This window comes from Charadrius vociferus, unplaced genomic scaffold (genome assembly GCF_000708025.1).
Source record: "Charadrius vociferus isolate BGI_N301 unplaced genomic scaffold, ASM70802v2 scaffold484, whole genome shotgun sequence".
NCBI lineage: Eukaryota > Metazoa > Chordata > Aves > Charadriiformes > Charadriidae > Charadrius > Charadrius vociferus.
Window position 1 is genome coordinate 1,270,486 of NW_009648074.1, and position 24,160 is coordinate 1,294,645.

A 24,160-nucleotide genomic window follows, 5' to 3' on the forward strand; every position below is an offset into this window, starting at 1 on the left:
TAATCCTGTAGTAAACTAACATCAAGTTTCATGTTTCACTTATGGAAATAAAGAAAATTTTTTTTTCCTCGAAAATGACTGTGATAACTTGTGGCAGTGAAATCTTATTCATTACAGACAATACTTGTGATAGCAGTAGCCATTGTTTTTGTTTTTATTTTTTAAAAAGAAGGGAGAGAGATGGAATTAAGGAGAAATTGCCCAAATTTAGTCACCATTTCTGTTAGTCTCCTTTTTCCATCATGCCAGGAAAGGAGTTTACAGTTAGCAGTGGTTCATATGGCTTGGCCTGTTTGATCCATGGAGGAGGTTAGGAGAGATGGCAATTGTGAAGCAAAACACTGCAAAAAATATTGATATGCTTTAAAAACATTTTTATTTAACTTTTCATGGCTATTTCCAAAAATGGAGTGCTGGCAGTGTAAGAGCTTTTAATTAGATCTTTCATTTTTCTTTTTAAAGCCATCTGGCAGCACATTTTGAATATTTTGGGATACAGTGTTTATTTGTGCTTGTGCGCCTGTGTAAAATAGTGCATATGTATACTCCATGGGAAACCGCAAGTGAAGATGCGGAGATACAGTGGTGATAAATGCAATGGGAAAAACAGTCTGTTTTTTCTTGGTTGAAACAAGTTCATGTGCGTATCTCACAGTGCCAGAATTTCCCCCCCACACTTTTCATATCTTACTGCGCCAAGTTTTATTTGGGGAGAGGGAATTGTGTTTTTCAGCAGTATGGCTTTGCTGTGTCCTGAAGTTGCCTTCTGGCGGCGCTGACTGCGTTTTGGTCCACAGACATCAGTAATCTGTTAGAGTCTGGTTTCTGGTGAGAGTCCCAGTTTGTGGTGGTTGATCCTGGAGATATTTGCCGTGAAAAGTTTAAGCAGTGCCTCGTGGTGTTGACTTCCTTGCCTTAGTTGTTGTAATTTGTGTGTGTATCATATAGTGGGGAAAAGTGTCTGTTTTGCAAGACACCCTTAGTAATTTGAGCCTGAGGTGTGGTTGTCATTCACTGCTTTTATGAAGGAGATTTTCTTTCCTTAGTCTTTTGTTGCAGGAGTGGGTAATCTGAGGAAGGTATCTGCATAAACAGATACATAGGTTTTGGGAAGACACATGAGCAGATGGCTCTGTCCTCCTGTGATTATGTATCTCTGTGAAGTCTCACATTTACCGTTTAAAGCCCAGGAAAGTACAAGTCCTCTGATGATACTCACAACCTTTGGAAAACTGAACACAGACAAATAATCTCAAATTGTGGTTTCTGTACAAAGCCATATCCTCGTCAGATGTTCTGTTATCTGTCCCTGGTATTCCTTTTGGCTTATCTCCCAAAGCAATATTAAGGTGTTTTTTTTATTTTGTGAATGAAAAATGTCAGTTCTGAAATAACAAGATTTGATATGGCTGTATTTCTGTCTATGAACAAAACAGAAAAAGAAATGGCTCTTCTTGAAAAACAGTACAACGGTATTTAATAGATGAGGTTTCCTCTAATGCCCAACGACTATACTGTATGTCTAATAGAATTTATTGCAATTGTGCCTTTGAAATAAGTTCCTTTATTGGAAGTTCTGGTTGGCGTTCTTCAGGGAGGAGAGGGAATAAAAAAAGGAGATGATAAGGTTTGTTATATTAACGTTGTCTAAATGGAAAACAATGCTGCACTGGAAAATAATTTTTCAGTTAAGTGTTAGGTCGTCAAACCATAACATGACATTAGATGAATTCATTGCTGCCTAGATTTTTTAATAAATATATTTAATTCTGTATTTCTTTGCAACACAGTAAGGAAAAAAAAAACCCAACCAATAAATCTTCCATGTATGTTTCTGTGTAGCATACAGTATTATAAGCCTGAAACTTGCTTTATTTATTTGCTTTGTAATTCTGATGAAGTACAAATTTGATGCTTTAGAAGTTGATAAAAAAGGAGAGTACTTATCTAATAATATGCAGAACCTTGTCATCCTGTCACTGACAGTGACAGAGCAGTCCTCCTGCGCTGGTCTGAACAACCTGCCCTGATACTCGTCACCTTGCTTGCTTTGCTCACCTAAAGCTCCGTGCCCCGTTTCTCTGCATCCTCCCTTCCTTCTCCCTCTCCGTATGGAAGGAAGGGATCCTGAGGAGTCGTCCCCCCCACCCCCTTGAGTAAACGTGCAGGTTTAGCGCCTAGGTCTGGGGGTTTCATCCTCTGGAGCATATCCGCATGGAGAGCGCGTACCTTCAAGGCACCTGCATGACTGTTCACTGTTGGGACTTTCTGGAGGCAGAGGTGGGGACTCGGCGAGTTCTGGGTTTTCCTTTTCCAGTCAAGTGCTTAAAAAGGATGCGGTATTAATTTATTTATTTTTTAAAAATTGTATTCCTCATGAACGTAATGATTTAAATTGCGAAAGAGGTGTTGGAAATGAAGCTTCCCTGGTGGTTTTGGTGCTCTGGTTTGCCCTGTGGCCTCAGCAGCCGTGTCCTCACGGGGCAGCGAGATGGGGAGGGCAGAGCCGGGGGAGAGAGCGTGCGCTGCCCCGGCAGCAGAGGCAGATGGCTCCGGAACAGCCTGTGTTCCCAGGGAACCTCTGACACCGAGCTACACCCGTCTCTGGGAACTGGAAACAAACTCAGAATCCTAAGTTCTGTGTTGTGTGAGTAATCTAGAAGAGGTTTCAGGTCTGCTGTTGATTCACCTTCCGTGTAATGATTTTAAATTGCGTAGGTCGGTGTCAGCCCACCGGCGTGCCAGTGTGGGTTTGGGGGAAATTGCAGTGTCTGTATCCTACACTCCGGTCATTGCGCATTCCGGTGCGGGAGTAAACCTTTGAAGCAGGGTTAAAGGTATTGTGGTTTTTTTCTTGGGGAATCCAAGTGAGTACCCTGGCCTTTGAAATTATTGTTCTCCGCAGTTTCTTTCATTTGCAGTAACATAGTTAGCAAACGGGGTCAGTGAAGTCAGGCTAACAATCTCTGGATGTTGTGATGTGGTTTTGATAATTCTTCATGATTAAAAGAACACTGGTAGTGGTAACAGTAAAATGCCTTCTTATTATTCCTCCTTCAGAAACTGCTGAGCAACTTCTCTGAAGAACTGTGGTTAAAATTTATTTTGACTCAGCTGGGGTGGGTTTTTTTTCTTTGGTGCTCTTTATGGTGTTGTGGTTCAGTAACACAAAATATTTATAAAAGAAGAATACCAATTACGTGCATATGAATGTACAGTTACATGCAGTAATGCCAATTAAAATAAATGAATTTCTACTGCGGCATCGGATTGTGTAATCTCCTGTGGTTAATTTTGTGTGTGTGTGTACTTTCAGATAGGATTTCATAGTAGCGTACTGTATGCAGTACAACTCTGTGCATGTGTATTTGTGCACATATTTAATCCCTTGCCTTAACAAAAATTCTCTTGTGACTCAAGGGCACTCAAGATATTTTACAGTAATGCCTTGAGGACGCATTATGACTGCAATAGTATTTTGATTAGGCTGTATTTTCTTCTGTCATAAATGGATATTCCGCAAAGCGACCAGACAGCAGTGTCTGTGAAGCTGAAATGTGATTTGCATACAGTTAAATATTACCTTTGGTTTTCTATTCTAAATTAATTTACAGAGAGAAGCAGACGTGTGTTTTCTGACCCATAAGTTTGTATCCAGGGCTAAATTTATTTAGGATATGTTTGTTTTAAAGCGTAAAAGGACTGTGCTTTGCTCCATCCTTTTATTCCTTCTGGGTGAAGATCCAGCGCAGTGGTTGTGGCCAGAAGCCCTACGGCTGGGGCAAGCGGTTGCATTAAAACGTGTAGGTAGGCACTCCTGCCCGCTGCTGCCTCTCAGAAAGGGTTTTTTCAGACTTCTTCCCCTAATTCAGCCCTTCCAGGGCAATTCTGTTCTGTTCTCTGAAACTAGCAACTATAGGGTACTCAATTGTTTTTATCTGCTTTATCAAGGACCTGTCTCATATATATCCACAGTTTGTTTGCTTATACTAAACATTCATTGATTTGTGTATGTATTTAATTAGTTTACATCAGATCGGTCCATTAATATATTAATTCCAGTATTGTATTAGTGAAATAAGCCTGTGTAATGGATCCAGTCTTTCCACCTGTTATTATTATCCTTGTTTCTTTTCCAAGCAGATGGACTATTTCCTTCTTACATTATCGCATTAAATTAATACTACTGTAAGAGTTCAGATTCCTGCTAGAACCTAGTAAATTACAGCTGCAAACCTGCAAGTTTTATTTGGTTTTATATTTCTCCTCACTTTGTGAGGTTTGAGTCCAGGAATTTTTGCCTTTTATTTCTGGCGGAGGCTGAGGTAGATTCTTAAAGTACTCTTGTCTTTTTTTTTTTTTTTTTCTTTCTTTTTTTTCATGTAAAATTTATCTGAGGCATGTAATCCTCTATAAACTAGCCCAAAGGGTCTGCTTTTTTTCTTCTGAGTTAGTTAGGAATTGTATCTTGCTTGTTCTTAACTGATACAAGGCACAGAATTTTTATGTGAGCTTACCAGCTAGGAGCCTGCCTGTCACTTACAATATTTTTGGTGTAGGCTTTTTAAAACCTGTTCTCCTTTCTTGGTTCACAGGAGAGCCAATTACTTCTAACTTCCAGTGTATTGATAGGGCCTTTTGGAACCTGCCACTTCTTATTTTAATTCCAGGACTAAAAGAACCCCTTCAAATGCTCGTTTCGCTTGGTTCTTGCCTTCCTAAGATGAAAGGCATTTCTGTGAAGGTCTCAACACTGCTTTGCCAGAACTCCATGCAATTTCTTCTTTATCTGATCTCTTTTGGAAGTCTAAGCAGGTTTTTTACCCCAAAAGAGTTTTAGAGGGTCACAATTGCTCTTTGGATTTCATTTCTGAAAGAAATTGCTGAGTGATGAGATCCAGCTGGTGGGTCCTATAGGTGTTGGGATAAATTCATTCAAGAAAGTATTAGAAGTGAGATGTTAAAAGACCCATCAGACTTACAGAATGTATTGTGGTACTGAATACTGGGTGTATCCACATGTTCAAGGTATCCCATCCAAATAGGAATTCAGACCGTTTTCTACCAAAAAAGTTTGCTAGTTTTTCATAAATCCATTTTTAAACAAGTCTGAAGTGTGTTGACAAATCCATAGCTCCTCTGACCACAGTGAAGTCTTGTCCTTGAGTTTAAGAATGAACTGACCCTTCCTGAAAGTTTGTTTTTCATGTATATAATTCAGTGTATTTCTTCTTAAGAGGGAAATATAATGGGAAGATATGTGTGTACACATGCACACTTTTCTTCTTAGTAAGGCATATTTATTTGATCAGAATATGTCTCGTTCTTATACCAAAGCTCTCTTCCCAGACAGATAAAAGATGCTTTGACAGTAAAGCTCCTGTTTCTCTCTTGCGCAGCTATCTTAGAGAGAATTGTAGCAGCTAGTGCCCGTATTATTCTAATATGTATTTCTTTGCATCTGATCCACAAATACTTTTTTTTTTTTAATAACACCACAGATGTTAACTTAACTTGCTTTATAGCTCATAAATAATTCTTACTTGACAGGTCTGTTCAGTCCTCTACTGTGCTTATGATTTTTTTATTAAGTGACTCAGCCGTTCCACTGGAGTTTATCAACCTGTATTGTTTTATGCTTCTGTGTGTGAGTGTCTGGGGGGAGCGGGGGACAATCCAGCTCCGTCAGCCTAAGCCTTGCCAATATTTTCACAAGTTTGAACATCACCAGCTGTAACAACAAGTGTGTTGACTAAGGCTGCCTCCATCCTGTTATGAGTAACAAGCAATGGATATCCTCACCCCACCTCTTGTCGTTCTGGAGCCCTAAAAGTGACTTTATTACCTGGAGCACAATTCAGGGAGTTTTGTTGCCCCATCCTTCTTTGTGGCCTTTTCCACCCTCTTGAGACTTAATTTATTGCTTTAGTCTATATCTTTTTTGCTTTCATCAAATACAGACACATATGCTAATCTTTTTCTGGAGAGGAGTTTTTAATCCTTTCTCAGCATTTCCTGATTGCCATCTCATGGTGCTGTACGGCATTGTGAAATGATTTGCATATGCAGTGTTTTTCAGAGCCATATTTTAAGCCTTCCTCCTTGCATCGACCCTCCCATGTCACTTAAAAACTTCCCATATTGTGGTACACTTATGAAGCTCAGTTTTTCTTTGCTCCTGCTTTCAAACCTTCCAATATGCCTTTCCTCCATTTTTCTCAACATTTCAGCCCATGTTTTTCAGAAAGGCAGGCCCTGGGTATCATGTATGTTTACTGTTTTGATACAGGTGCAGTTCTTACTTCCTCCCTTTTCATTAGACTGTATCAGAGTTTTTTTTTCCTCCCCCAAAATAAAATGAATGAGAGAATCTTCAGACTCTGTCCCACTTGTTCAAAAGGTTTAATTGTAAAATTAGGTACATGGGTATGGGGAGGTGGGAGAAAAATGTTTGATATACTTCTTCTGTGCTGGTTGCTATATTTGTTTCAAATAGCTAAAAAAGAGGAAGGCATGCCCTGAGTATTTGCCAGGACTGCCTCCTTTATGGCTGCTGGGAGCTAGTTCTTTTTCTGCTGCTGTTTCCTCATTTTGTATTTCTGTCAGTGCATCTACAAGCCCTTCTTTTTCCTCAGTCATCCACGTTTTATTTTTCAGATGTATTCCTGCTTGCTGGTTTTTATCCAAGATTTATCTCTAGGTCAGTGAGCCCATTCTCAAGTTCTTTTATATCAGCTTTAATCCTTCTCAAACCTTTCCCTTCATTAGTGATTCTACAGATCTGATTGCTGAGATTAATTCACTGAAGTTCCTTCTAATAGCGGAGGCTGATTTGTCCTTCTGCTTCCATTACAGCAGCCATCTCCCCTTCTGCTATCCTCATACGTTGTTCTGAGCTCTTCAACCTCCGGAGAGTTTCTTCTAGGGAAAAGAAAAAGGCTTTTAAAAGTGGTCCTTTATGTGGGCATCCATTCTGCAAACAAGGAAATCGATTTCTGAAATTAAAGGGGTCAGGGAGTGGTAACGTTTGTGGGTTGTGCCATTTCCCCCCCAGAGCTCTGCCCTTGGGCCGTGGTCGGCTCTGCTGACACTGCACATCGACCACCTTTTCTCACTCCCGACTTGTCCGAACGCCTCCGCTGTGCGTGCTGCTTGGGTTCCAGCTGTCAGAAACTACAGTAACAATGATTGGCCTTTGTGGATTATATGTAATACTTTCCATTCGGTGTTGTACTGGCAGAAAGCAGTATTTGACCAGAGCTCGTGGAGTTCACTGGTCTTCTGTCTGAGCTTTGGTTTCATGAAGGAATGAGCAAGACGAGAAAGCGAGGGGTGCTGGTGCTGGATGTCTGGGGCCGAGAGTATTGCTGTGGAAGCTGCTCTTGTTTCTTACTGGAGAAGGAGGGTAGGGGGCTTGGAAGAACAGAGGGGAAACACGATATTGGGAGTGTCTTTCTTCCTCATATTACATGGTGTTTGTTTCTACTGTGTTTGCCAACAGTTTTAATGGAGCTGCCTAGTGAATATCGTAAGAAGTTTTAGAAATAATTTTTAAATTTCCTTGTAGATACTTCTTTTTGTCAAAAAGGTATTTTTATGAAGAGAACTGTTCAGTTGTGCAACCTAACGGCTTTAATGCCTGTTGACTACCTGCTGAATGCTGCTTAAAGAACACAACTGGCTTTTTACTGTACTGATAACTGCTAATAAACCTTTAAAGAGCTTTGAACAGCCTCTTCACGCAAAGAATATCAGTGTAGATAGTGTAGTATGAAAGCTGTAATAAGGGTGTTCTGAATTGGAGCTCCCCAGTCATTCTCCAGATGTTTTCCACCAGAGCTCGCTTCTGGCGTCTCCATATCTGCACAGGAGAATGTAGGGAGCTGGAAGGTACGTGCCAAGAATCATGAGGAGCTCCCCGGGGACTGGGAAGAGGTAAGCGTTATACCCGTCTAAGGGAAAGGAGGAGGTCTGGGGAAATACAGGCTTGATGGCTTCCGCTTAGTCATGGCAAAAATTATGAAGGCTTCTTCAAAGCCATTTCCAGGCACGAAAGACAAGAAGGTCATTGGGAAAAGCTGACACAGAAAGATTTATCAAATTACAAATTGTGTTTGAGCAGCCTGATTGCCTTCAACGATGAAGTGAGTGGCTCTGCACTCACGACAGATGAAGTGAGTGGGAATGGAGTGGTGGACACAGCTCACCTTGACTTTAGCAAGGCTTTCAACACAGTCCAAGACCCTTGTGGCCAGCTGCAGGGGATGTGGGCTGGGTAGATGGCCTGCAGCCTGAGAGGAAAGCTGGCTGGACCAACAGGCTCGAAGGAGAGTGAGAAACTCAAAGTCATAACTGGTGGCCAGTTATGAGGAGCATTCCTCAGGGGTTGATGGCGGCATCGGTAGTACGTAGCATCTTTAAGAGCAGCCTGGACAAGGGCTGGAGAGCATCCTCCCCAAGTCTGTGGGCAGCGCTGTCTTGGAGGCAGCAGCTGATACGTTGCTGGGCAGGGGCTGCCAGTCTGAAGGACCTCGGTCAACCGGAGGAACCTTACGGAGTTCAACAAGGACAAAAGCGAAGTCATGCTCATGGGACAGAGCTATGTGCAGGGGATGGATAATGGATAATACTGTGGTCTCTTGGCTGGGTGCTTGCAAAGAGGTGTGGTATCGGGGTGTCAGCCCAGACAGATATTTAGGTATTTAGTTGTTATGTGTGCAGAAGTAGAAGCTTATTGGTAGGTAAAGAGTGAGAAGCAAGAGAGAAAGCAATTGCTGAATGTATGAAGGAGCAAAGAATGGTCAATGCTCTCAAGTACTGCCTCTTTGATGATTGAAGTTGAGTGCCAAAACTCGGTAGAAATATTGTCTGTAATCCACGTGCCTCAGGTTTACATTTGTAAAATGGGAATAGTACCTCATCCCTTACCCTTGCAAATGAGCGGTCCGGTTTTGTACACTTGGATATTTTGGTGACGATTACTGGAGAAGAGCTCACAGGGGTTACCGGTTTTGTCAAAATCGTTTTACTGTGTCCTATGTGAGTCAACATGTTGAGCTTCAAAGCGCCATACTGCATAGGTGTGAAGCAAATCGGAAGCATCAATTCTGTTATTAAATCCAGCAGAATTTTTTTGGGCCAAGGAAAGAAATAGATCAGTATACTGTTACAGTCACACTCTACAGACACAGATGTGTAAGGGGAACAGAATACATTATGGGTATTCTGTTTAATTTTGGATACATCTGGGATTTCGCGGTGGCATTCGCAGATGCTAGTGGGTATGCAGTAGCCACCTGTAGCTGCCTTACTCTCGCTGAGCCAGCAGAGGGAGTAGACGTTTTCTGACAAACCATCTATCAAAAGCTGTGCTGAAACGCACCATGCTGATAGGGAGAGAAGTTACGTTTTTCCACGTCCAATGGCCTTGCCTTCTCTTATTCCTCAAAGGAAAAAGTTTTCTCATACACAATTCAAAAAGAGTATGCACACTAGCTTCAAAGGAAAATAACGCAATCAATTTGAGGGATTTGTTAAGCCATACTGTTGGGAAAGCAGAAAGTCCTTTCCAGGATGTCTGAGGAAGCCTTAATAATTACTATATCTATAATGGTTTTTAAAATAAAACCAAGTCAATTAAGAAGAAGGTTTATATCTCTGAATTCAGCTATTTCATCCGTAAAATCAGTAATGTGTAGTGCCTGATCTTTGGCTTTCTCTACTGGAACAAGCCTAACCCCAGTTCTTAGGTAAGCAGCGAGCTGTGGTTCCTTAACTTAAAGGACGATTTAAACAAAATGAATAATCTGATCTGTAAAAATGGATTTCTGTTTTTATATGCGAAAACGAAAAGTAATGTTTTTCACAATTCTGGAAACTTACTAAGTGTTGAATGTTTATAAATGAATAGGTTGTTTTAGAAATATTCAACACTTGCATGTTGATTTTGTCATTTTACCTTAGTGTGCTGAATATGTAATGTCTGTTTCCTTGTAATCAGAACTTGACGTGGCACAAAAATAAGCAGATGTCTTCACGTGCAGGAAAAATAATTAAAATGAAGAAAAGTTCAAGCTAAATATCAGGCTTTGTATTTTTGCTCTTATTGAATGTTGAAACTGTAATTTCTGTTTGCAGTGAAATTCTGCCTGCAAGGATTTCAAATTAATCGATGTCAATCATGGGAAGCCGTAGGTAATTTCCTTTACTAATTAGCTTGTGAATTTTCACGTCACGTGGCTTGGCACAATTTCAGTAAGATTTTTCCAAGCAATAAATGACACAGATGAGCTGGGCAGATCCTTCTCGCTGTGTGCCGGGCGAAGGTGCAGTGCTGCAGCGGGAGCCTGCTGCTCATGGGTGGGTGGGTTGAATTCATCTCTTAGGAATGAATTCAGCTCTCTGGAAAACGTTCTTTCAGGGTGGCTTTTCACAACTTTTAGTACTAAATTTAGCTTTTTTGGAGTCTACATATCAAGAGATTTGTGAAAGGCTTATAGTTCGATGTCATTTCTCTGACTCACTTGTAGGAATAGGCTCAATGAGACCACAAGAGAAGAATCTTTTTAGCAACAGTATATTTTTTTTTACGCGGTATAGGTTGTACAAAGAATATAAAGTAGAAACTTTGAGTGGCAGAGCGCGTGGCACAGATTCTACAATGCCAAAGTTGTGTTTTTTATATTTTGGGTGGGGAAAGGAAGGTTCTTCTATGTGTCCTTGGAATATTATAAAATCGTGTGGCAGGAAGAAATATCAATTGGTGTGTGGGATAGAGGGAGTCTGTATTCCCAGTTCTGTTGTAAAATCTCAGAATGCAAAATAAGCCTCTCTTCTCATAACTTCATTTTGTGTTTAAGCTTCTAAATGTGATGATAAAATTCAAGATGAGGCTGTAACTGGATGGCAGAAGGTTTTATTAGGTTGTTACTTTATTAAATTTAATTTTCAATATGTTTGATTTTTCAACTATCCAGTTATAAAACAGGCAGCAAAGAATATAGAAAAGATGGATGAGGTGTGATGACAGTCAGGAGAGTTGGAGTTATTGCTCTGAAAGAAGGATTAGAGTATCTCTTTATGTCAGAGACAGCTTTGAGGGGAGAGGTGGATTCACTCCTTGGCTCTGAGGCAAGCTGAAGTGACGTCCCGGGGTGGCTTTGGCCTGCCAGGCTCTGAAATGCTGACCTGCGAGAGCTGCTGTGGAGGCAGGAGTTGAAGCAGCTTTAGCAAAGGTACGTCAGATGATTGTGTGGAAGTTTCTGGGACTTCACAGTACTGCCAACTTTTTTTTTTTCCCCTAATTTAAATTTAATTTTGGTATTTAATCACAGTTAAGAAGCGATCTGCAGTTTCTTAACCTTTCACAAGAAGGAAGGAGTCTCGTGAAACGCCACCAGAGACTGCACGCTCATTCTGTGCTCCACGTGCAAAGCGTTTTTTGGATATCAAACGCTTCTGCACCGGCTGGAAGCGTTCTCTCTTACAGCGCAGTAGGAGTATTCCCAAACAAAATGAAACAAAGGTTACTTCATGAATTGTTTTTTATTTCTTTGATAAATGAAAGGTTGCTAGATGCCAGAAGAGGTGCGGGGAGCGCAGTGAGTTCCCACTCGGGGCCAGGCCAGCCCTGCTGGTGTTCGCTCCGACCGTACGTTTGTGACAGTGACCGCGCCACTCCGCTCCGGCTGCTGCTGGTTTGCCGGGTGCGTACCCGCTGGCTGGATCCCTGGTATCCTGTCGCTCCTCGGGGTGTGACTAGAGGGCAAACTGCCCGGTCCTGTGGGCTGTGGTGGGTGCATTTTGAAGAGGTGGCTTTGTCGTCAGTGCCGAACCCTCTGCCCTTACACGTCTGTTAACCAGATCCACTTCCATCACACCCTCCTCAATTTTATTAATCCTTCTTAGTCTAAGCGTGCCTTTACTTAAATTTCCACCAAAGATGTGGGATTTTTCCATATCACTTTTTTTTTCTCCAGTTCCTAAAGATAAATATTATTTATATTCAGTGTGACTTATCCATGGGAAGTGTTGATAGAGATTTTTGCATTTGTTTGTTACATTGACAGATGTTGAAGCCATATTGCTGCATCCTAGAATTATATTCCAGCTATGATTCATATTTTGATTTTTTGAGGGATTTTTGTGCACTAAATATTGGCCAGCTTATGTAAAACCTACTGATCTATAGGGAGTTGTTCTAAAGCGTGATGTATACAAATATGATCAAAACCAGTTTGGTAAAGGTTAAAAATGGTCGCCTTTCTCCTGCATCTTCCTCCCAGCCTCCAGGGTTTTTCTATGGCTTCGCAAGGGTGGCTTTTTAGACATGGCTCCCAGTTAAGCACTATGTATGTAAAGTTACTGGTTTTGCGAAGGCGTATATTTAACTTCATTCATATAAGCATCTCTTTGATGCATGAAGTACCAGTACTAAGTGTTGGTGAATCAATATCTCTAATGTCATTATTGCATTCTCTTTATTGCAGTTGTGCTTGCTCTTCCTTTTTTCTTCTTTCCTTAAGGAAGAGTAAGTGTCTAGTACTTACTAATACTTTTAATGGAAAAATTATCTTTTCCTTATAAGAGGATTGATTTTTAAGGTGCCATATCTTTAGAACTTGCTCCTCTTCTGTTTCTGTTGCATGCACAGAAACTTTTACTCTCTCAATGTGCGTATGAGGACTTCCTTTTTTAATATTGCCTATATTTTTAGATAGCTCACAGATAATTTTTGCTAAAGCTTCCATTTTTAAATGACCTATTTGAGGGAATAGTGGAAATTTTTGCTGCAAGAGCTTTCTGATGTGGAAGGATTTATTTTTCCTTTTATATCATAGTTTTCTTTTTGAGGATGTGATCAGTATAGAAACCGAGCCGTACAAAAACTGCCCCAAAATCTAAGCGAGTTAGGGACATGATTTTACAAGAAGCTTTGACAAGGTGTGCAGATCTTGGCAGAAAGTGGTTTGTGTCATTTAAACAGGTTTGAAAATCAGCGTCTTGTGTTAGGTCAATTATGATAAAGTGGTGCATGAAAGCATTTGTTGTATTTCAGAGTGGTTATCACCCCCAGCCTATTGCTGATAGACAAAAAATAATGTGAGGATCTGGACCTTTGTCCCATTCTCAGAGTAAGAAGTGAAGATCACAGATTGTCTTATGATTCCAATATACTGATTTAAAAAGAGGCATTGAATTTATATTTGAGTTTTCTTTTATTGCAATTCCAAGTGAAGTATTAATGCATCAATTTATTTTTATACCCAATACAAATGAGTCTGCTTTTAACTTACATTAAAACGCTTTCTTTCACTGATACTTCAAGAATTAATAGTGCCTTTAAATGATTTATTTGTTGCATTGTTCTTGTCTGCTTTAAACAATTGAGTTTAAATCCACTTACACTTCTTTTTAAAGTATTCCTTGAAGTTGTTCACAGTGAAATATCTCATTCGGATCACTGGGTTGCCAACACTGTTTTATTAAAGAGAATAAAAAGCTATGGGAAACATTCTTGGTGATGATTCTGCATTTTTTTTTGTTTAGAAATTAAAAATATAGACACTTTTTGAACTTGAATTAGTAAGTTAAATGAACAAAACTTGTTTGAAAGTTTACAACAATGCTGTGTTATTAAATATAGACATCTAGAAAGACTCCAGTAGATCAAAGATCTAAAATGTAAGAAAAATTTGAATTCTAGGTGTCTAAACGTTACAGCTGCCTTCTAGTGCTGTCTGCTGATCCAAATGGCTGATAAATGATCCTTCGCCTGGGCAGTGCCGCCTGAAAGCTGACCTGCAGCATAAAAACCCACTAACAGCTTAAAGCTGAGTATTCAGCTATTCTTTGTCTTCTCATTATTGGCAATTAAACAAAGCAAGAACTCTTTACTCACTGCACATGCCCGAGACACATCCTTGCTGTTAAACGGAGACATTTGGCTCTGCTGCTTATTCTTTGTATGACTGACAAAATTTACCTCTTTCTCGACACGCTCCAGAGAGAATATCGTCACTTTAAAATAGATGTGAAATCATGAAAAATAAAACCTCTTTGTTTGTTTTCTGAAGGCGCTTGGGAGGGAGGGTGCTGTTGGTTCCTACCCGTTCAGCATCGTGCTTGGGGAAGCTGAGACAGGGTGAGGGCAGGAGCCGCACCTGGCAGCACTCCCATGAAACGGGAGCACAGTGAGACACAAAGATCATACGGAACAGGCGACTTCGAGAGTACGTAAGGACAGTGAAGTAGGCCTTGTCGTAATAATTTGCTTATTAATTCAAGTCAGTTGTCTTAATTTTCTTCCTGTTTTCCTAAGAGAAGTATTTCCCACGCTGCATGTCACAGCACTTCCAGTGTTACAGCTGTGGAAAAGTGTCGTGCACTGACTTTGAGCTTTTTGATTCTATATTTCATAACCCCATATTTTAACGAAACTGGGATGGCTATTTTAGTCACACTGTGACAAGCTTAAACTGAAAAAGGAGTTTTCATTTTGCTAAACAAATTGATCCAATTTTTAATTGGGATAAATTAATTCCTTGGATGTGTGGGGCATTTTAAGAGAAGTATTTATAACCTTACGTGTCAGCTTCTCCAGGAGTTTTTATATATCGAATGAGGAGGAGTACGCATGCTTCTTGGGCACTTCTGAAAATCCTGTTGTGTGATTACCTGCAATGTTAAGTGACTAAATTAGATTAGGTGGAAGACCAGATTTCAAATTAATTCCTTTAAGATTCAATAGGATAACAAAAAAGAAAAGCGTGTTCTGGAAAATTAAAGAAGCATCTTTTTTTCCCGATTTATGTAGATCCAGTGCGTGCATGTTGTGATATACTGGTTACGGGGCTGTTCCTTGGTTGTTCGGCCAGTGGGTAGGTGTCTTGCACACAGGTTCTCAGGCATCACGGTGCCCAAGAGGTTAATGTCAACTTTGGGTTTTTTCTTTCTTTTCGAGACAAAAAGTCTGTTAGTATTTTGTAACCATACTTGGCAACAGTAATGATTTATCACAGGGTGCTTCTTCCAAATGTGTCTCTTTAGGACACTGTGCATGAAAGAAATGCAGGCGGCTGGCCTTCCTCCAGCTGCTCCAGCAGGGAGAATGAATAACGGCGTAGCTCAGGGCCAGGCAGCCCGATTAATCTCCTGTGAAAGGAAGAGGTCTTTCGGGCTTCGGAGGGGAGAAGCCAGGGAGAAAGGAGCCTGGTAGAGTCGCCTTGGCTGTGCGCAGGGTGTCCCTCTGGCTTGTGCTGCCGCTGGCACCGTTGCCTCTGCCATGTGCTGTGGATAAAACAGCGTTGACAACAGAGAGGATGGCTCGGCCATTAGTCTCGGCCAGTATAGCGAGAAGAGAACATTGTGAAAGAGCTCCTGCCTTTGACTTCCTTCGCTGTAAAAGCCCCTTTCAGGGAGTGCGGATAAGCTGCCTTGAGTAAACACTGTGTGCTGTCAGACATGTCCACGGGTCTCGGCTGCGCATTTGATCGAGGATTAAAGAACTTCTTCACTGAGCACGGTTTCTTTGTGCTGATGTTTTACTTCCTCCGCATTTGCAGGTAAGTTGGGGAGAATCTTCTGAAGTCTGTTGGTGGAATCCTCGAGATGAGTGTCTCTATAACAGGAGAGTGGCTCCCTCTTGTTTCTGAACTGGAGCGTCTGAAGAAATCTGAATTTTTAACTTTACGGGCAGCTGATTTGCAAGCAGTTCTGTGTAAGAATTGTAATTAAGATGATTGTGGACCTACATGAACTTGTTCTTCTATTGATGTGCATATGAATTTCTCATTAGGCATGAACAAAAATATTCATAATTATCAAGCAACCAGTACATTCTTGACATAAAAGTTACTTTTTACCTTGCCGCCACCTTTTCTTCTCCTTATGATCTAACTAGTGTGGATTCCTTGTTCATATAGTATTTAGCATGTTTATGAAGTTAAATCAACTTAAAGTAGCATTGCAGTGTGCTCCAAATTCTTAACGTTTTAAATGAATTTTAATAAATAAGCAGTATTCTGAGTTGAAGTTAAAACTAATTTTAAATTTATAATGCATTTTTCAGCATTAAGTCAGTAATATTTCATTATGTTACACACTTGTTTGTGCTTATCATGTGTTCTATTTGTAGTGTAAATGTTCAGTCACATGAGGACTTTTTTTGGGCTGAAAGTATTTTTCTAACTAGTGAGTGCTTTGTGGTGAGGTACTTGGCTTTTGTTGGGCAGTCATGTAAAAAATTATTTAAAATTTTAAAAAATTAAAAATTTTTTTAAAAATAATGGCAACAAAGAGATAAACCCATAAAAATGATGATACTTTTCATGACACAGATGGTCTTAATCACCAAACATCCTCTCTGGAAAAAAAAAATAAAAAAATCAAAACCCCATCTCCTAATTTTACCTGTACATTCCAGAAAATGTCGTGATTTTTGGATACCGATGGGAGTTGTAAGACAGGAGTGAAGCCAAGAAGCCTTTGCCAAGAGTGGTTTGCTGCCAGCTTGGTCGTACTCAAAGACCCCTTTTATTTCATGTCGTGTAATACTGATGTTAAAATTGCGGCAGTTGCTTATGTGCATCAGTGATACTGGGAAATGTTCATAAAATGCAGAAGAGGACTTTCACGGTAATTTAATGGAGTGTAAATAAAGAGCACTAACTGAGGTGACGCTGCCGCTTTCTTCATGCGGTGTCCCAAACCTCTGCAACCGTTGGGCGAATCTGTAGCCCGTGGTTTGGGGAGTTCAGCTCGGCAAAACTGATGGAAAGAGAAGGTAGATAATTACCATAAAAATGAGATTTAAAAAAGTTCCCGAGCTGCCAATATGTGAAGTCCTTAATAATTGAATATATGAGGAGCCAGAACACTATGATTATATTTGAGTAGTAATTAAATCTCTGTAAATCTGCGTTATATGTAAAAAAATTTTAACTCCGTTACCTAGTTTCCTGTTGAATTTTGAAAACAGATGTTTCAAGTTAAAAATTACCTATGCAAACTTATATTACAGAATTTTAAACGAGAGGTTAAGAGCTTGCTTTCTGAATTGGATGTGTAGGCTTGAGCGACAGGCGTGGGTTTGCGTGGTCCTGTGGTGGCAGTGCCACACACCAAACCGACGGTTTGCTGAGGTGGCCACCAAGAAGTCCCCTAGTGTCCTCGTAGCACAGCGAGCAGTGATGCACGGCTGTCTCGCAGACGGGAGGAGGGGGCAGAGATCCACAAAACATGCATTGAACTGGATGCATAGGTATGAAAAGGACACACAAAAGTCTTGAGGCCATTTTAAATGCTGTACGGTCACCTTTCTGTTGTTTACCATAAGCTATAAACAGGAAAAATGCAGATAACAAAAAGGTGCTTAAGATTAGACACTAAGAATTTGCTTAAAATGTTTTCCTGTATCGAGAAACCTGCTCAGAAGTTTTCAGTGCCATTTTTCTAGATTTGGGGCAGTTTTAAACAGCATTTACAGTGAAACTTGCTCGTAAAATTTGTAGTATTGAGCCATAGCTGAGGTGTCTTGTTGGACAGCAGAACGATTTACCTACAAAGGAGATAATAGAATTGAATGATGGTCTAAACTTACACGTATATTTCTAAGTTTGAGTACCGTGCCTAGGTACAATTTGTTTTAAATGGGGGTAATCGCAGTCGATAGGAAGGCTGATACCCCCTTTAGTAACGGCTCTGGAACAGCTTTGTGATAACTTGCCCGTAAAGTGAGTGTCTGTCCTCCTGTTAGCTCTTACCTTGGTCTAATTATCACATTGAATTGGTACAAAAGGTAACAGAACTCTACAAATTATTTTTTGGTCTGAAAAAGGTCAGGGTAACTTTGTGTTCGATTCTCTTCAGTGCTATCTGCTGCTTTTTCTTTTAGCTTGAAACCAAGGGGGCGGTACGTAATGGCTGCAGAGTTAAAAGGAAATTGGAGCTTCCCAAAAGAAAGATCCTCAGTTGGGTGGTAATAAACGATTGGTGAGAACCTGAGCGGTGGGAGAGGGAACACCTAAGCGGGAAAGCCTGGAGTGAAGTCAGTGTTGCTCTGAAGGAAGAAGAAAATGGCTTTTCTCTTTAGCGTGGTGATGGCTGTTACAAATACAGCCCCAGAGCAGCACTGGGCTCCGAAGGGACCGGGCACCTTCGCCCAGCGGAGCCAGGGTGCAGCGGGTGGCCGCTCTCCAGCGCCCGCACCCGGCTGCTGACTGCTGGGCTGGGAGAGGCGAGAAGGCTCCCCGCACCGCGGGAGTCCCGTACGGCCGCCGGCAGTGCCGCCGAGGCCTTCACCAGCACGGACGCCAGGGATTTTTATAACTTGGAGACATTCTTAGGAGGAAATTAGTAACTAAAGGCTAAACTGTGCGTTCTGTGTTATGAATTTTTCAGCTGGGGGGAGCAGGCAGATGTGCCCACTGCTTAGTTCGGAGGGGATCTCTGTGCGGGAAGCACCCAGGGATAACGCTGATGTCCATGTTTGCAGAAACCTGCGTGCTTGCTGATGGCACTTACCTTTCCCTAATGTGACATGGGAAGCTCCTGTATGCCTCAGTTTCTGTGTCCAGCTTTATAATCATGTACCTATATTTTAACTACATAGGTATGGTGTTTTTAAAATTCAGGAATAAAATATGCTGTATAATTTCCAAATGTTATTAGCAACAGTTTTTTACTCCAGGTGTTCATGTTGGCATACAGTCATCTTCCCACATTAAAAAAAAAAAACCAACCAGCAAAGGGTACAGTTTCTGATTAACATACGCTTTATGCAGTATAGGTGTCTCTAGGCAAAACAGTGATTTATTATTAATAGAGAGAAATAAGGGTGGTGAAACCCTGTCCTGGGTTGCCCAGAGAGGTGGGAGACTCCCATCCCTGGGCACATTCCCGGTCAGTTTGGACGGGACTCTGTGTGACCTGATCCGGTTGAAGATGTCCCTGCCCATGGCGGGGGGTCGGACTAGGTGGCCTTTAAGGGTCCCGTCCCATCCAAGCTACTCTCTGGTTCTGTGAAATACGGGCGCCACTTTTCCCCATGAAACAGAGAAGATGAATTGTATCCCAGATTAAATGTATCCGTTTCTCTCCAGTGACAATGAAAAGATGGAGATGATTAAGGTACAGGTAGCTCTGTCACTGGTGCCTAAGCGTATTTAGGATTCATTATGCTCCAAAATAACCCAAATGTTGGTTTTTATGATTTCTTAAGCAGTGTGCGTACCTGTACATGCCAGGGAAAAACCCCCACTTGTCCTTGTGTCTGAAATTCCCGGGCAGTGGTGCTGACAGTGTATCTGTGGGAGCGGGACTTAGGCTAATAAATTTATTATGACAAGGGTTTTTTCTTACTGTGTTTTTGTACAAGCTGCCAACACAGTAGGACCCTAATTTCAATCCAGGCTTCCAAGCACTGCAGTAATAAAAATAAACACAAACATACTTGCACAGGAAGAGAGTTCTTTTGTAATTCTGCAGTTGCTCTCTGTAGCCCGGTGGCCCCTGGCCGTGAGGGTGGGGGTTGTGTGGTTGGTCCGAAGCGATGATAATGTGGGCAGTTAGGCTGGGATATCAAACAGGAACAGTACCTTTACGTTCTGAAGCGTGTGTATGATCATCCACGGTTCCAGCCAGTGTCCTTCCCAAAGAGAGGGAGTTACTGTCATAAAAATGTAGCAGGAGAAGGAAATAAACACCCACTTCTGGGAAGGTGCGGAGGCGCTCGTGGGGAATGCTCTGCCGGGTCCCTCTTCCAGCGCCCTCAATAAACACAGCAAAGCCGTAATTCATACTTGCTCAGATGACCGTCCTTGGTGAGAGAGGAACTTGCATGATAAATGGACAGACTTAAGTATGTTTGTGAATTGCCAAAGCCTCTTAAGCCAAATTGCTATTTTTACTTCATTAATTAGAATGTCTCCATATTGCAAACAGTGATGGTTTTACCCCAAACCAGATGGCTTGCTCCATAGGAAATCTAACAACGTCAAAATACCAAATGCACCGTTCACTGATTAAAGTTTTACTTACGTTTTTACATTGAATGAGTTTGCATCTCTTTTCCATTGTAAAATATGAAAAATTACACCTTAGATTGTAAGTAATTTAACGGCTAGGACAAAGCACAAACAGTAAGGTATGTAATAATCTGCCTGGCGTGATTTTGTATGGCAAGGTTTGCTAGCTTTATTTTTTTGGGGGGGAGGGAGATAATTTTCAACTTTGTTAATTGAAGAAATGGGATTGCTGGGGGCGCGGGGACGGGATGGCGGCACGGGCGGCTGCCCTGTGCTCTGCCGGCACACGGGGCTGGGGGAGCGAGGGCAGAGCCGGAGCTGCCCCGGGAGGGACCGGTGTCCTGCGGCTGTGGGTTTGCGGCAGCGCCGCCGCGCACCGGCTCCTGCATCTCCTGCCCCGCTGCTGGGAAGAGCAGGAAAACGGTGCAGGAGGTCTTGAGTTCCAAAGAGTAACCTTCAGCAGAGGTGGGTTTGCGTCACTGAGCGAGGGAGGAGATGGTGAGGAAAGCTGAAGAGGTTCATATTGCTCGTTTCTGTGCTCCGGGATGCAGCTGGAGGTGTTAGAGCACAGATGCTTAAAATTTTTAATAGCCGTGTGGTCTTTTTCTGAGCTTAAAAGTATATGAAAATGCGAGTGCCTCTTCTGTTTAAACATTCACAAAATGTCTTGTGGAAATGTTGATTTGCATGTAGAAGAGAGTTCTCTTTTAAATTATTAGTTATGGCAGTCAAACAATCAAATACAAAATTATTTTTTTCCTTTTTAAAATGAAACACACCCTGCAGGGCTCTTCATCCTTTCTTTCTCCTCCTCTTCTCCACCTTTTCTGTTTGTTAATCTGGTTCTGTGTGTACAGTAATGCCAGAGAGTGTTAGCAGAGGGGTCTCACCTGAGACGTGGAAAATCATGGGAATGAACACCTCATATTTTATTGATAAGCATAGTACACTGTTTAATTTGCATTGTGAATAACAAGCTTTAAATTATTACTGGCTTTCTTTTCAAATCAAATACTTAAAAAAAAATATGCCATTGCACACTGAGGAAGGAAGTAGGGATTGGGATGGGGGTCATGAGGGTCCCGAGGACACAGAGGTACGAAGGCTTAGATAAAGCTGACTTTTTACATCATGGTGCAATTACGTATGTATATATTTTTAACTTTGTATAATCTAAATCATTAAGCAGTGGTGGTAATCACGTTGCTGTAAAACTGATAAACAAGAAGTAAAGGTGTAATTCTGTTGTAGGGCCTGGGTGGGTCTGGTCTTGTATCGCTGCTGGTGAGAGGTGCTGGTGTTACGCACACAGGGGTTCCGAGGGGGTTTGGCAGGTGGGGGCTTGGGCTGCTCTGGTGCCGGTTGCCACGCGTGGGCCACGGGGTGCGCTGCGTGCGGCGGCTTCGGAGCAGGGGCCGATGTCCCCGGCGCAGCTGGGATCGCCATCACCACCTGCAATGTGGCGCGGGTGCAGTCAAACCTCTCCCACTCCCTCCGCCGGGAGAGAAGTCACTGGATTTCACTTTTAAACTTTTAGGTTTGTGGTAAGATGTCTTATCTTCAGACAGATGAAAACGCACTCTCTACAGAGCCAAACTGTAGGGGGAAATATGTATTTATTGTGAAAGGGCTCTTCCATTTCTGCTGTTAACCCTGACTGTGGTGAGGGAAGGGGAAGAGGGCAGAGGGATTAATGTCATGGGGATTTGTGTGTGTTCATGAACTTGAATAAATAGAAGGGTGTTTGTCATGAAAATGTGGACTTTTTAAGCCTGGATAATGCTTGGCCAGACAGCTTTAATATTGTATTTAAGGAGTTTGTTTTATTTATAAATGGATGATTACGTTTTAATATTTTTACTTGCATTATTGAAGAACAATCGTCTATTTATTCAGTTTTGTTCTGTTTGATTCATTTACTGTGCATACCTGTTCCCCACCCTTTACGTACTGCAGTGTAAACTATAGTTCAAGGAAGAAAGCCCCAGTTTGAATTTAATAGTGCTCTATAGTGCATATCTCTTGGTTCAATTAAATATTCTAAATAAAAAGAAAGACATCCTTCCTTCCTCTTCGTGCCTAAAACATCATATTTTTTCAGATGCTGCTTACTAGTAACTCTGGCATAAAACTAGAATGATGCACCAGATCTCTGGGTGCTAAAAATAGTTTACGGTAGCAGCAAGAGTACATCTGAAGGTATATTCTACATCTTGTTAGAAATCTGCTTTCCCTTATTACTCGTTTCATGTCCCTTGGTTGTTAGATAGCTGAGATTTTCAGATGGAACAAAAGAAGGTGAATTGTGCCCATTATAAAGTGCAGCAAAAATGAGTTTATCTGTGTTCTCTCGCAGCACCGTGAAGGAATGGTCACAGCAGGGCTGTGCATCGACTAGTTTTGTTTTATTTAAGACCTAAATGAAGTTTAATAGTAATAATGGCTTCACTTAAACACCTCCTTCAGCCGGTTGCATCTCCCAGTTTCTTCTTATCTGAAGGCATCCTGAAAATTTTCATATTAATCAGTAATGGTATCACTGCACAGCGCTGGCGCACTCTGCACGGCCACGTTACGCCGGGTGTGTTCTCTGGGTTCTGTGGGCACAGCGCAGACAGAGGGCTTGAAATCTGCCCGCGGAAAAAACCCAAAAGTAAGTTTCAAGTTAGTTATTAAGTGTGAAATGATCACAACTCCTTGAGATTTTTTTTTTAAGTGTGGGCTGATGAAAAGCCTTGCAGCAAAGACAGAGCCTCCTGAAAACGGTTTTCGTCATTAGTCTCAAAAGTATTTAAATTTGGCTTTAGAAATTTGTCATTTTGGAGTTCAGTGGCTCTCCCTAGGAGAGCACTGGGCAATCGGCACTCACGCACCAGGATGTTGCCGGCAAAACAGGTGATGAATTAATTGTTCTCTGGCTGCTGCCGGTTGTGGACACCCCTGGCAAGGGGAGAGTGGCGCCTGTTAGCCGGTCACAGACTCACAGACTGGTGGGGACTGGAAGGGCCCTCTGGAGCTCCCCCATCCCACCCCCCGCCAGAGCAGGGGCACCTCCAGCAGTGGCACAGGACGGCGTCCAGGCGGGTTTGGGATGGCTCCAGAGGGGGAGACTCCCCCACCTCTCTGGGCAGCCTGTGCCACTGCTCTGCCGCCCTCACAGCAGAGAAGGCCCTCCTCAGCTTCAGATGGAACTGCCCATGGTCACCTTTGTGCCCGTTCCCTCTTGTCCTGTCACGGGGCACCACTGGACACAGACTGTTCCCATCCCCCCGGCACCCTCCCTTTGGGGATTTATGAGTGTTGATAAGATCCCCTCTCGGTCATCTTTTCTCCAGACCAAAAAGCCTCAAGTCCCTCAGCCTTTACGTCTTCGTTATTCAAGGTCAGATGGTCCAGTCAGAATGACCTGATCAAGCGAATGTCCTCTTTCCTTTAATGGAACACGTGAAAAATACTGGCTGTACAGTGCAACTGCTTTATTCTCTATGAAATCACAGTATGTCAGCCCCTCTCTTTAATAGTTAACTACTCAGGAAGTGTGAAAATAGTACAGAGTCATAGAATCACAGAATGGTTTAGGTTAGAAGGGACCTTAAAGATCACCCAGTCCCACCCCCTGCCCTGGGCAGGGACACCCCCCACCAGCCCAGGTTGCTCCAAGCCCCGTCCAACCTGGCCTTGAACACCTCCGGGGATGGGGCAGCCACAGCTTCTCGGGGCATAGGTATGTCAATGATGGTGATTTAATAAGGAAAGAGGAATTGTCTTGCTGAATCAGAGCCAGCAGTAGTGGATCAGAAGAATCAGTGATGGTCCTGTCTGTGCAAGTGTGTTTTCCATGAGCAAAATCGGCTGTCCCTGCTACGGTCTGCTTCTGAGCAGATTTTCCTAAGTGGGCTGATACGCTAACGGGGAAGTGGGCTGGAGACAGCTGTTTCTTGGTGGTACGTGCTGAAAACGAAATGGCTGTGTGCATTGGCGCTGCAGAACTGCAGATGAAGAGCTGGCTGCAATTAAGTTATTGCTATTGAATAGAAATTAAGCAAAATACAATGATTTTGACTGGTTGTTGGGCAGCTGTTATTGGGATGGAAGAAAGGGAAACAGACTTAATTTAAGTAAATTTACAAACAAAT

General features: G+C 42.0%; 1 protein-coding gene across 1 annotated transcript in view; it reads left to right on the plus strand.

The window, feature by feature from the left end:
• TANC2 (tetratricopeptide repeat, ankyrin repeat and coiled-coil containing 2) overlaps positions 1-24,160 on the plus strand; it is a 218,381-nt gene that overhangs the window by 334 nt on the left and 193,887 nt on the right. The window lies entirely within an intron of this gene.